Source organism: Oratosquilla oratoria, chromosome 1, assembly GCF_046742065.1.
Source record: "Oratosquilla oratoria isolate Oo_2021 chromosome 1, ASM4674206v1, whole genome shotgun sequence".
Classification (NCBI taxonomy): Eukaryota; Metazoa; Arthropoda; class Malacostraca; order Stomatopoda; family Squillidae; genus Oratosquilla; species Oratosquilla oratoria.
Window position 1 is genome coordinate 65,327,020 of NC_134777.1, and position 10,411 is coordinate 65,337,430.

Below are 10,411 nucleotides of genomic sequence, written 5' to 3' on the forward strand. Positions count from 1 at the left end.
ATGGTATGTAATGATAGTGGACGACAAAATATCACGGTAGGATATAATGTCAATGGAGGACAGAATATAATTTTAGAAAGGGATGCCAGACAGAATGTCATTGAACAACAGGTGGCCGGTGTGGAACGCAGTAACGTAATGGGGCAAGGTATACATAAGAGATCGAATGACCGTGAGGGACCAGATGTCCGTGATAGGGCAAATGTCAATGAGGCATTGAATGTCAATGAAAGACCAAGTGTCAATATAGAGCAAGGTGTCAATGAAGAACAAAATTATAATGTAAGGCATCATGTTAAGATACCAAAAAAAAAAAAAAAAAAAAAAAAATAGTCATGAGTTTCTTAATACCATGTAATTTAATGCTCGTATTATTAGGAATAAATTCCAAGAAATACAGGCGTATGTCCATAGCGAAAATTTCGATATGATAGGAATAACCGAGACATGGTTAAATGGTGAAGAGTTTGAAGCTTAATTTAATATTGTGGAATTTAAACACTTTCAAAATCAATGTCCATGCCTGTGATTTATAGAAAGTATAACAGGATGCATATGATAGTTTGTGGGTAGAATTAACCAAAACAAATGGACAAAAAATTAATGTAGGTGAAATATTCAGGCCAAAAACATTATCATTAGCAGACGACATACTGTTACTTCAAGAACTGTCCAGTTTTTGCGACCAAAACTTATTGATAATGGGTGATTTCAATTTTACTGACATTGAATGGATGACCCTTGAACATGGCCATATGTAGTTGCTTGATAGATTTTCTCGGTGACAATTACTTAATTGAACATGTTAAAGAGCCCACAAGACATGGAAACTCACGCGATCTATTGATCATTAGCCGTAAAAGCATGATAACCGATGTAGAATGTGGTGAAATTTTTTCAAATAGCGACTACATCTTAGTTAGATTCAAAATGCTAAAAGCTTTTAAAATAGATACTTGTGTATCTAGAATATCCGATTTCAGTAAAGCTCAGTTCATAGGACTACGTCGGAGGCTTTAGCTTACAGATTAGGAGGTAGAATTAAGCGAAAAACCTGTAGATCAGATGTGGGAAATCTTTCAAAATACGCTTGATATGATGATTCATATTTACATCCCGTTTAAGGACAGACATCCCCCAAATCAGGCTCGCCCAAAATGGCTCGAAAAAGAAACTGAAAAAAGGTATTGCTAAAAAGAGACAGGGTTATAAGAAATACAAATGATTAGGTGCACCTAATAACTATCAAAGTTATGTAATAATACGGAGAGATTTAAAGGAGGCAAAATAAAAACTAAAACTATAATACAAAATGAATATAGCTGATAAATCCAAAGAGAATCCCAAAGAATTCTATAGTTACATTAGAGATAAAAAGGTTATCAGGAATCACATTGGCTCACTATTATCTACTGACGGTCAGCTTGAATATTGAAATGAAGAAATATGTGATATTTTAAACAACTATTTTAGCTCAGTATTCGTAAACGAAACACCTCAAAGTGAACGCCAAATTGATACCTGTGAAAAAAACTAGGGTCAACTTACTACGGTAAACATAACAAAAGAAAAAATTAAAATATGTATAGAAAAACTCAAAATTAATAAAACACCAGGGCCTGACCATTGGCATCCAAGAATATAAAAGGAAATGAAAAATCATATTGTTGTTTTATTAGAAATTATTTTCAAAAAATCCATCATATCAGGAGATGTCCCAAGAGAATGGAAGCTAGTTAATGTTACTCCCATGTTAAAAACGTGACAAAAAGAAACCAAATAACTACAGACCTATAAGCTTGACTTCAATCGTAGGAAAAATTATGGAAACTATCATCAGAGGTGCTATCGAACATCATTTAGAAAGTAATCGTTTGATAAATGACAACCAGCATGGATTCAGACAGAAACGTTCTTGCGTAACTAACTTACTCGAATTCCACAACAAAGTCATCTCGAATTATGACAAAAGAAACAATATAGATTTAATATATCTAGACTATGGACAATTTATTGATACCGTCCCCAACGAAAGGATACTTACTAAATGAGATTCACATGGAGTAAGTGGTAGCCTATTAAGTTGGACTAGAAGTTGGTTAAATGATCGAAAACAGAGTTGTTTTCTATGGCAAAACTTCTAGATGGAAAAATGTTACGAGTGGAGTTCCTCAGGGTTCCGTTCTTGGACCACTTCTATTCATAGTATATATGAATTATATAGATCATGGACTAATCTATTGTCTCCAAATTTGCCAATGATACAAAACTGTGCGGAATAGCATACATATACATACATATACCAAAGGGTTTTTCCCCCTTACACGGGAAGTAGCCAAAAAGAAAAAGGCATAGAAACCACTCCCACCCATTCCATTTCCTACATATTTCACTCCCCTCCCCCCTTCCCCCTCCCTCTTATCTTAGCACCTCCTATATGACGGGTCATCCCTGCATCCTGTCCACAGCCCTGGGTCAGAGGCAGTGTCGCAAGACACAGCAGATCCACGGCAAGGCCGATTCATAAATTCGGTGACCCCTCCCCCCTCTCCGTTCCCTCATGCAGAAAAGGAGAAGACGGGGAGAGATCCCTTCGGGCTGCGTCAATTTTTTTCTCATGCATACTTTCTCACCCCCATCCCCCACCCACTCCCCCTCATGCATCACAGCATCACCCATACACAACCCTTCTCCATTCACACCTATCTTCTGTCCTCTCCCGTCCTTCCTCAACAGACATTCCTCTCTTTTGTAATGCTCCTTTCACTCCATCCATCCATCTCATCCCAGGACGCCCCCTCATATTCACTCCTTCCGCCTTTGCGTTCCACACCTCTTTTACCAGTCTTTCTTCACTCATTCTTCCCATGTGTCCAAACCATCCTAATACTCTTTCATCAACCCTATCTCCCAGTTTCCGTTCCACCCCTATTCTCCTCCTCACCTCCTCATTTCTCACTTTATCTAGCCTAGTAACCCCTATCATACTTCTCAGACATTTCAACACAAACACATTCAAACGCCTTCTCTCTTCCTCTCTTATGTTACATGTTTCTGCCCCATACAGTGCTGTCGGCACAATAACTCCTTCATATAACCTCCTCTTAGCATCCATTCTCAAATGTCTATTTCTTATTACACTTTTTAATCCACCAAGGCATTTACTCACTTCTTTCAATCTACATTCTACCTCCACCCCACTCCTCCCTTTCCTGCCACATTCGCACACATGTATCCAAAACTATCCACTTCCTCCAGTCTCTCACCCTTAATGCTCGCTTCCAGCCTGCTGTCACTCTCTTCCCTTGTACATCTCATCACCTTACTTTTGCCCACATTTATCACCAGCTTCCTTGTTTCACACACCTTCTCAAACTCTGTCACTAACTTCCTTAATCCCTCCTCTGATCCTGATACAAGCGCAGTACGTCAGCAAACAACAACTGGCCTATTTCCCACTTTTCTTCATTTTCTTTAACCATCTCCAACCCCTGACCCACTACCCTTACATTCACCTCTCGCAGCTACACCATCCATGTATAGATTGAACAGCCAGAGCGACATAACACATCACTGACGAAGCCCCACCTTTACCTCAAACCATTCACTTTGTCCATTTCTAATCCTAACACAAGCTATACTACTCTCGTAAAAACTCTTGACTGCTCTTAACAACTTTCCTCCTATCCCACATATCTGCAGTACCTCCCACAGTGCCTTCCTGTCTACCCTGTCGTAATCCTTTTCCAGATCCATAAAAGCCCAAAAAACATCCTTACCTTTTCCTATAGCTTTCTTACACATCTGTCTTACCACAAAAATCTGATCTACACAACCCCTACCTATCCTAAATCCACACAGTTCCTCACCAATTACTCCCTCTGCTCCTATCCTAATCCTCTCAATCAATACCCTCCCATAAGCCTTCCCAACTACACTTAACAAGCAGATCCCTCTGAAAATACTACACTCACACTTGTCCCCCTTTCCCTTGTAAAGTGGAACTATACAGGCACTCCTCCAGTCCTCTGGTACTCTACTCTCTCTTAAACAAACATCAGATAACCTCACCAGCCAGTCCACCATAGCTGTACCTCCTTTCTTCAGACATTCTGCATGGCATTCATCCAACCCAGGTGCCTTACCTGCTCTCATCATCTTAACAGCTGCTTTCACTTCATCTTTCCCTATTTCTCCTCCATTTTCCTCACTCATCACTCCCATTTTCTTAGCACTTCCTACTGCTACTACCTTTCTCTCCCTATCCTCCTTCACATTTAGCAAATGACCAGTTAAATCAATTAGATATTCAAGAAGATTTAGATAAATTACAGCAATGGTCTGAAAAGTGGCTAATGAAATTTATCATAACTAAATTCAAAGTTATGCACATAGGTAAAAATAACACTAAGTACGATTACAGGTTATCTGGAAATTTGCTAACAAAAGTGGATAGTGAACAGGATCTTGCCGTAATTTTTAGTAACGATCTCAAATAATCTAAGCAGTGTATTTTAGTCTCTGAAAAAGCAAATAAGATTCTAGGACTGATTGCGTAATCTTTTGACTTCAAAAGTTCATCTCTCATTAACAAGCTATATAAATCGTTAGTTCGTCCACATTTGAAATATAATGTTTCCATATGGGCACCGAATCTCAAAACATTGACAGATTGGAAAAAGTGCAGCGGCGAGCCACAAAACCAATTCCAAATATGAAAAATAAATCATACGAAAATCGACTAAAACATGAATCTATTTTACCTATAGAAGCGTAGACTAAGAGATGACTTGATACAGGTCTTTAAGATTCTAAAGAGAATTGCTAACATAAAAGATAACAACGTTTCTACATTGAATGAGAATCCGACAAGAAATAATGGTCTTAAACTGTCAGGAAATAGATTCATTTTGGAAGTGGGTAGAAACAACTTCGCCAACCGTGTAGTTAATGAATGGCATAAACTTGCTGCAGAGGCAATGCAATGTAGCTAAATTCGAAGCTTTAAGATTCGTTTATATAAACCCCCAAGCAAGATGCTGTAATGCCTGACATTTATTTTGTTATTATTTGTTTATTTGTTTTTGTTGTTATTTGTCTGCCTGTTTATTATTATTTAGTTGATTATTATTTTTTATTTTTTGTGTCCATTTATTTTTATTTACTATTTACCAGTTTGTTTACCATTTAACTTTGCCTGTTTATTTGTTATTTATTGTTATATATACTATTATTATTTTCATTCATTCATCTACCTATTTATCATTATTATAATTTTTGGCATCCGACATAGTCATGGACCAAAAAGTCTCCTGTCGGCATGCTCCTCCTTTGTAATGTGCAAACACACACACACACACACACACACACACACACACACACACACACACACACACACACACACACACACACACACACATACACACTAACTTACTCGAATTCTACAACACAGTTATCTCGAATTATGACAAAAGAAACAATATAGATTTAATATATCTAGACTTTGCAAAAGCTTTTGATACCGTCCCACACGAAAGACTAATTACTAAATTAGCTTTACACGGAATAAGTGGTAGCCTATTAAGTTGGACTAGTAATTGGTTGAATGGTCGAAAACAGAGAGTTGTTTTAAATGGAAAAACTTCTAGATGGAAAAATGTTACAAGTGGAGTTCCTCAGGGTTCCGTTCTTGGGCCACTTCTATTCATAGTATATATAAATGATATAGACCATGGACTAAAATCTACTATTTCCAAATTTGCTGATGATACAAAACTGTGCGGAGTGGCAAATGATCACTCAAACCAATTTGATATTCAAGAAGATTTAGATAAATTACAGCAATGGTCTGAAAAGTGGCTAATGAAATTTAACACAAGTAAATGCAAGGTAATGCACATAGGTAAAAATAACAGTAAGTACGATTACAAGTTATTTGGAAATTCGTTAACAAAAGTGGATCGTGAAAAAGATCTCGGCGTAATTATCAGTAACGACCTCAAATCATCCAAGCAGTGTATTTCAGCCTCTGAGAAAGCAAATAAGATTCTGGGACTGATTGCGCGATCTTTTGATTTCAAAAGTCCATCACTCATTAACAAGCTATATAAATCGTTAGTTCGTCCACATTTGGAATATGCTGTTTCCGTATGGTCACCGAATCTCATTAAAGACATTGACAGATTGGAAAAAGTACAACGGCGAGCCACAAAACTGATTCCAAATATCAAAAATAAATCATACGAAAATCGACTAAAGCACATGAATCTGTTTTCCCTAAAAAAGCGTAGACTCAGAGGTGACTTGATACAGGTCTTTAAGATTTTAAAGGGAATTGACAACATCAAAAGTGACCAAATTTTTACATTGAATGAGAATCAGACAAGAAACAATGGTCTCAAACTGTCCGGAAATAGATTCAATTTGGAAGTGGGTAGAAACAACTTTGCCAACCGTGTAGTTAATGAATGGAATAAACTTCCTGCACAGGTAGTGCAATGTAGTTCAGTTCGAAGCTTTAAGAATCATTTAGATAAATACCTAAGTAAGATGCTGTAATGATTATAATTCATTTTATATTATTTGTTTTTGTTTTGTTATCTTTTGTCTGTCTGGTTTTCATTTGTTATTAGTTAAATGTCAATTTATTATTATTTACTAGATACCTGTTTGTTTATTATTTAACTATACCTATGCATTTATTTATGTATTTTATTTGTTATTTACATTATTACAGTTTTTATTTATTATCTTATTATTAATATTATTTTCTTTTTTCGCTTCCGACCTAGATATGGATCAAAAGGTCTCCTGTCGGTATGCTCCGCCTTTGTAAATCCTTTGTAAATAGACATGAATGAAGAGGAAAGGGGAAAATTTAGGACATCAAGAATTGAAACTAAAAAAAAAAAAAAACGAGATGTAAATAGAGATCGAGAGAACGCAGTTCTATTGAAGAATGTTAGATATGAGACTGATGAAATTATATTTTCAAGAAAAAAAAAAAAAAACCCGAAAGATTCAGAAACCGAAATGGAGGATTACACGAACTTAACGATTACCTATTAGAAACTAAATCAGACGTAATGGGAATTGTGGAGACAAAATTAAGAGGTCAACTAGTACCAAACAATATGGGAAATAGATTATATAATCACTGGCTTAGAAATGGGGAGAAGAAACAAGGTAGAGGAGTCATGTTTCTGGTTAAGAAAAAAATAAATGTGACGAAAGTTACATAGGTAGTGAACAGGGTAGAGATGATCACAATAAGAGTTGAAGACAATGGCATGAAAAGTAGAAATTTTGCAGTGATTTATGTGCCATCAAAAACAGGGTCTTAGACAGAGGAAGATTACTTTAAAATGTTCAATGATACTAAATCTTTATTAAACGAGATGCTGATGGATGGAAATAACGCAATATTCATGGGTGATTTTAACTACAAAGAAATATGTTGGGAAGAGATGACAGTGAAAGGTGGAGATGATCAATGGGGAAATTTATTACTCGACACGACCATGGAACATAAAATGACACAATGGATAAAATAAAGCACTAGATTTAGAAATAATGAAGAACCATCAAGACCAGATTTAATATTTACGTTAGAACCTGAAATAATAGACAAGACACCGATTGCGAAGAGTGATCATATACTACTCGAGTTAGAATTAGAGGAAGAAATATATATATATATATATATATATATATACATACATATATATATATATATATATATATATATATATATATATATATATATATAAAGAGAAATGAGAAACACATAAAGGGTGGACTGATATATGGCAAAGAAGACTTTGAGAAAAAAAATCTTAGTGAATTGGGAAAAATTCTACAAAGAGGAAGCACAAGTGGAAGAAAAATGGATGATACTGATGAAGATTTATAAAGCAGTGGAGAAATATGTACCAAAGCAAAAACAGGAAAGGGTATACATAAAGTGCTGGTTTAATAGAAGGTGCAGTGAATCTAAAGATAGAAGAGACAAAACTTGTAAGAGATGGAAAAAAGACAGGAAACCTAAAAGGGGCACTTATATGTTTACCAAAGGAACAAATACGTAAAAATACGTAGGGAAGAAAAAAGTAACTATGGGAAAGACATAATAGATATATGTATAGGTCAGTGGAAACTATTCTATAGACATGTGAATGGGAAACTAAAAAACAAACAGGAAATAATTAAACTACGCCAAGGGAACACTGAATACACAAAGGGAACCGAAATGGTAGAAAAAAGAAATACAGTAACATGTTGAAGGAAGATAAATGACCCCACCCCCCATGAAGGAAACAATAATAACACGGAAGGAAATAATGGATCATATAACGAACCTCGATGTCAGAAAATCACAAGGCCCGGATGGAATAACAAATTGGATATTAAAAGAATGTAAAGAAGAACTAGTAGATAAAATATACAACATATATGTTGCTCGCTCAAAGAAGGAATAAAGCCAGAAGACTGGAAAAAAGCTGATATCGTACTAATTTATCAAGGAAGAAATAAAGAAGACCCAACAATCTACAGACCGGTGTCCCTTACAAGTACAGTAGCTAAAATCATCGAAAAATTATAAAAAGTAGATGGGTAAAACATTTGGAGAAGAATAATATACTGATTACGAGACAATTCGGAGTTAGACAGGGAAGATCATGCACCACAAACTTGATATGTTTTTTACTCAAGATTACTAGATATATTGCAGGAAAGGGACGAATGGGCCTATTGCGCTTTCCTAGATCTACAAAAAGCTTTTGATAAAGTCCTTCACAAAAAACTATTAAGCAAGCTGTTAACCATAGGAGGGATACAAGATAAAATACTGAAGTGGAAGGAGAACTTTTTGCATAAAAAAAAAAAAAAAAAAAATGAGTGATGCTCAGAGATAACACTTCTACCTGGAAAGAGGTAATTACTGCAGACCCACAAGGACCAGTGCTGGCTCCAATAATTTTGCCATTTATGTGAATGACATGGACGATCGAGTGGAATGTTACATGAGCTTATTTACAGATGATGCAAAACAGTCAAAAAATATGAAAACTGAAATGGACTGTGAATCATTACAAAGAGATCTAAATAGGGTTTGGGAATGGAGTCAGAAGTGGGATGTGGAATTCAACGCTAAAAATGTAGCATAATGGAGTTTGGAAAAAGTAACAATATATATATATATATATATATATATATATATATATATATATATATATATATATATATATATATATATATATATATATATATATATATCGGGAAGATATAAAAATCGTGAAAAAGAAGTAAAGAAAGAGGGATCTGAAAAAGACCCGGGAGTGATCATCACAAAAGATATGTACCCTGACAAGCATATCAACAAAAATTTTGGCGAAACCTATAACTTACTAAGAGCAATAAACGTGTCTTTTACCTACTTAGATGAAGAAATGGTAAAGAAAATACAAGTCACAATGATAAGGTCTAAATTGGAGTACACAGCGACACTGTGGTCACCCAGTACAAAAAAGAATATAAAGAAGATTAAGAGAATTCCGGAGAGCAGCTAGGATGGCCCCAGAACTTTCAAAGTTCTCATATGAAGAAATATTGTTAAAATTGGAGTTGCCGAAGACTCTGGAACAGAGCATAGAGAGAGGTGACTTGTTGACCATCTACAGAATTATGAAAAGCATGGAAGTCCTTGAGAGAGAAGACTTACTAAATTGGGATAAGAGAAACACAAGAATACATGGAAAGAAGCTTAAAAAGGACAATTATAGAAGCAACCTAAAAAACACACCTTTCCTCACAGAGTGGTAGATGTATGGAACACATTTGATGAGAAAACAGTATGTGCAAAAAACAAACAAACAATACAACAATTTATGAGCACACTAGATGTAGAGAGATACAAAGACTGGACACCACGAGCTTAGCTCCCCCTTTCCGTAAGATACAACTATGTAAACACGCGCACACACACACATACACACACACACACACACACACGCACACACGCACACACACACACACACACACATAAAGGATACCACTAAGAACTGCCACCCAGTTTCTAAAGAGAAGGAAATCCGCGTGGTTTTATTCTACTCCAACCTAAAAACTAGCTCATTGGTAATAAAAATAACCTGAATAGTAATACTGAGACCATGTCTAAAACCAACATAGTGTACGAATTTAAATGTCTTACCGGAGACTGTGTAACCCGTGATTCATCATATATTGGTCATACTAGATGTAGTCTCAGTAGGAGAATATCAATGCACTTACAAAACGGGGCTATTAAACATCATTTAATGAAATATCATAACCAAACAGCCACCCGTGAAAGCCTAGTTAAGAACACCAGGATTATAGCAAGCAATAGGGATGCACATAAACTTAAGCTTTT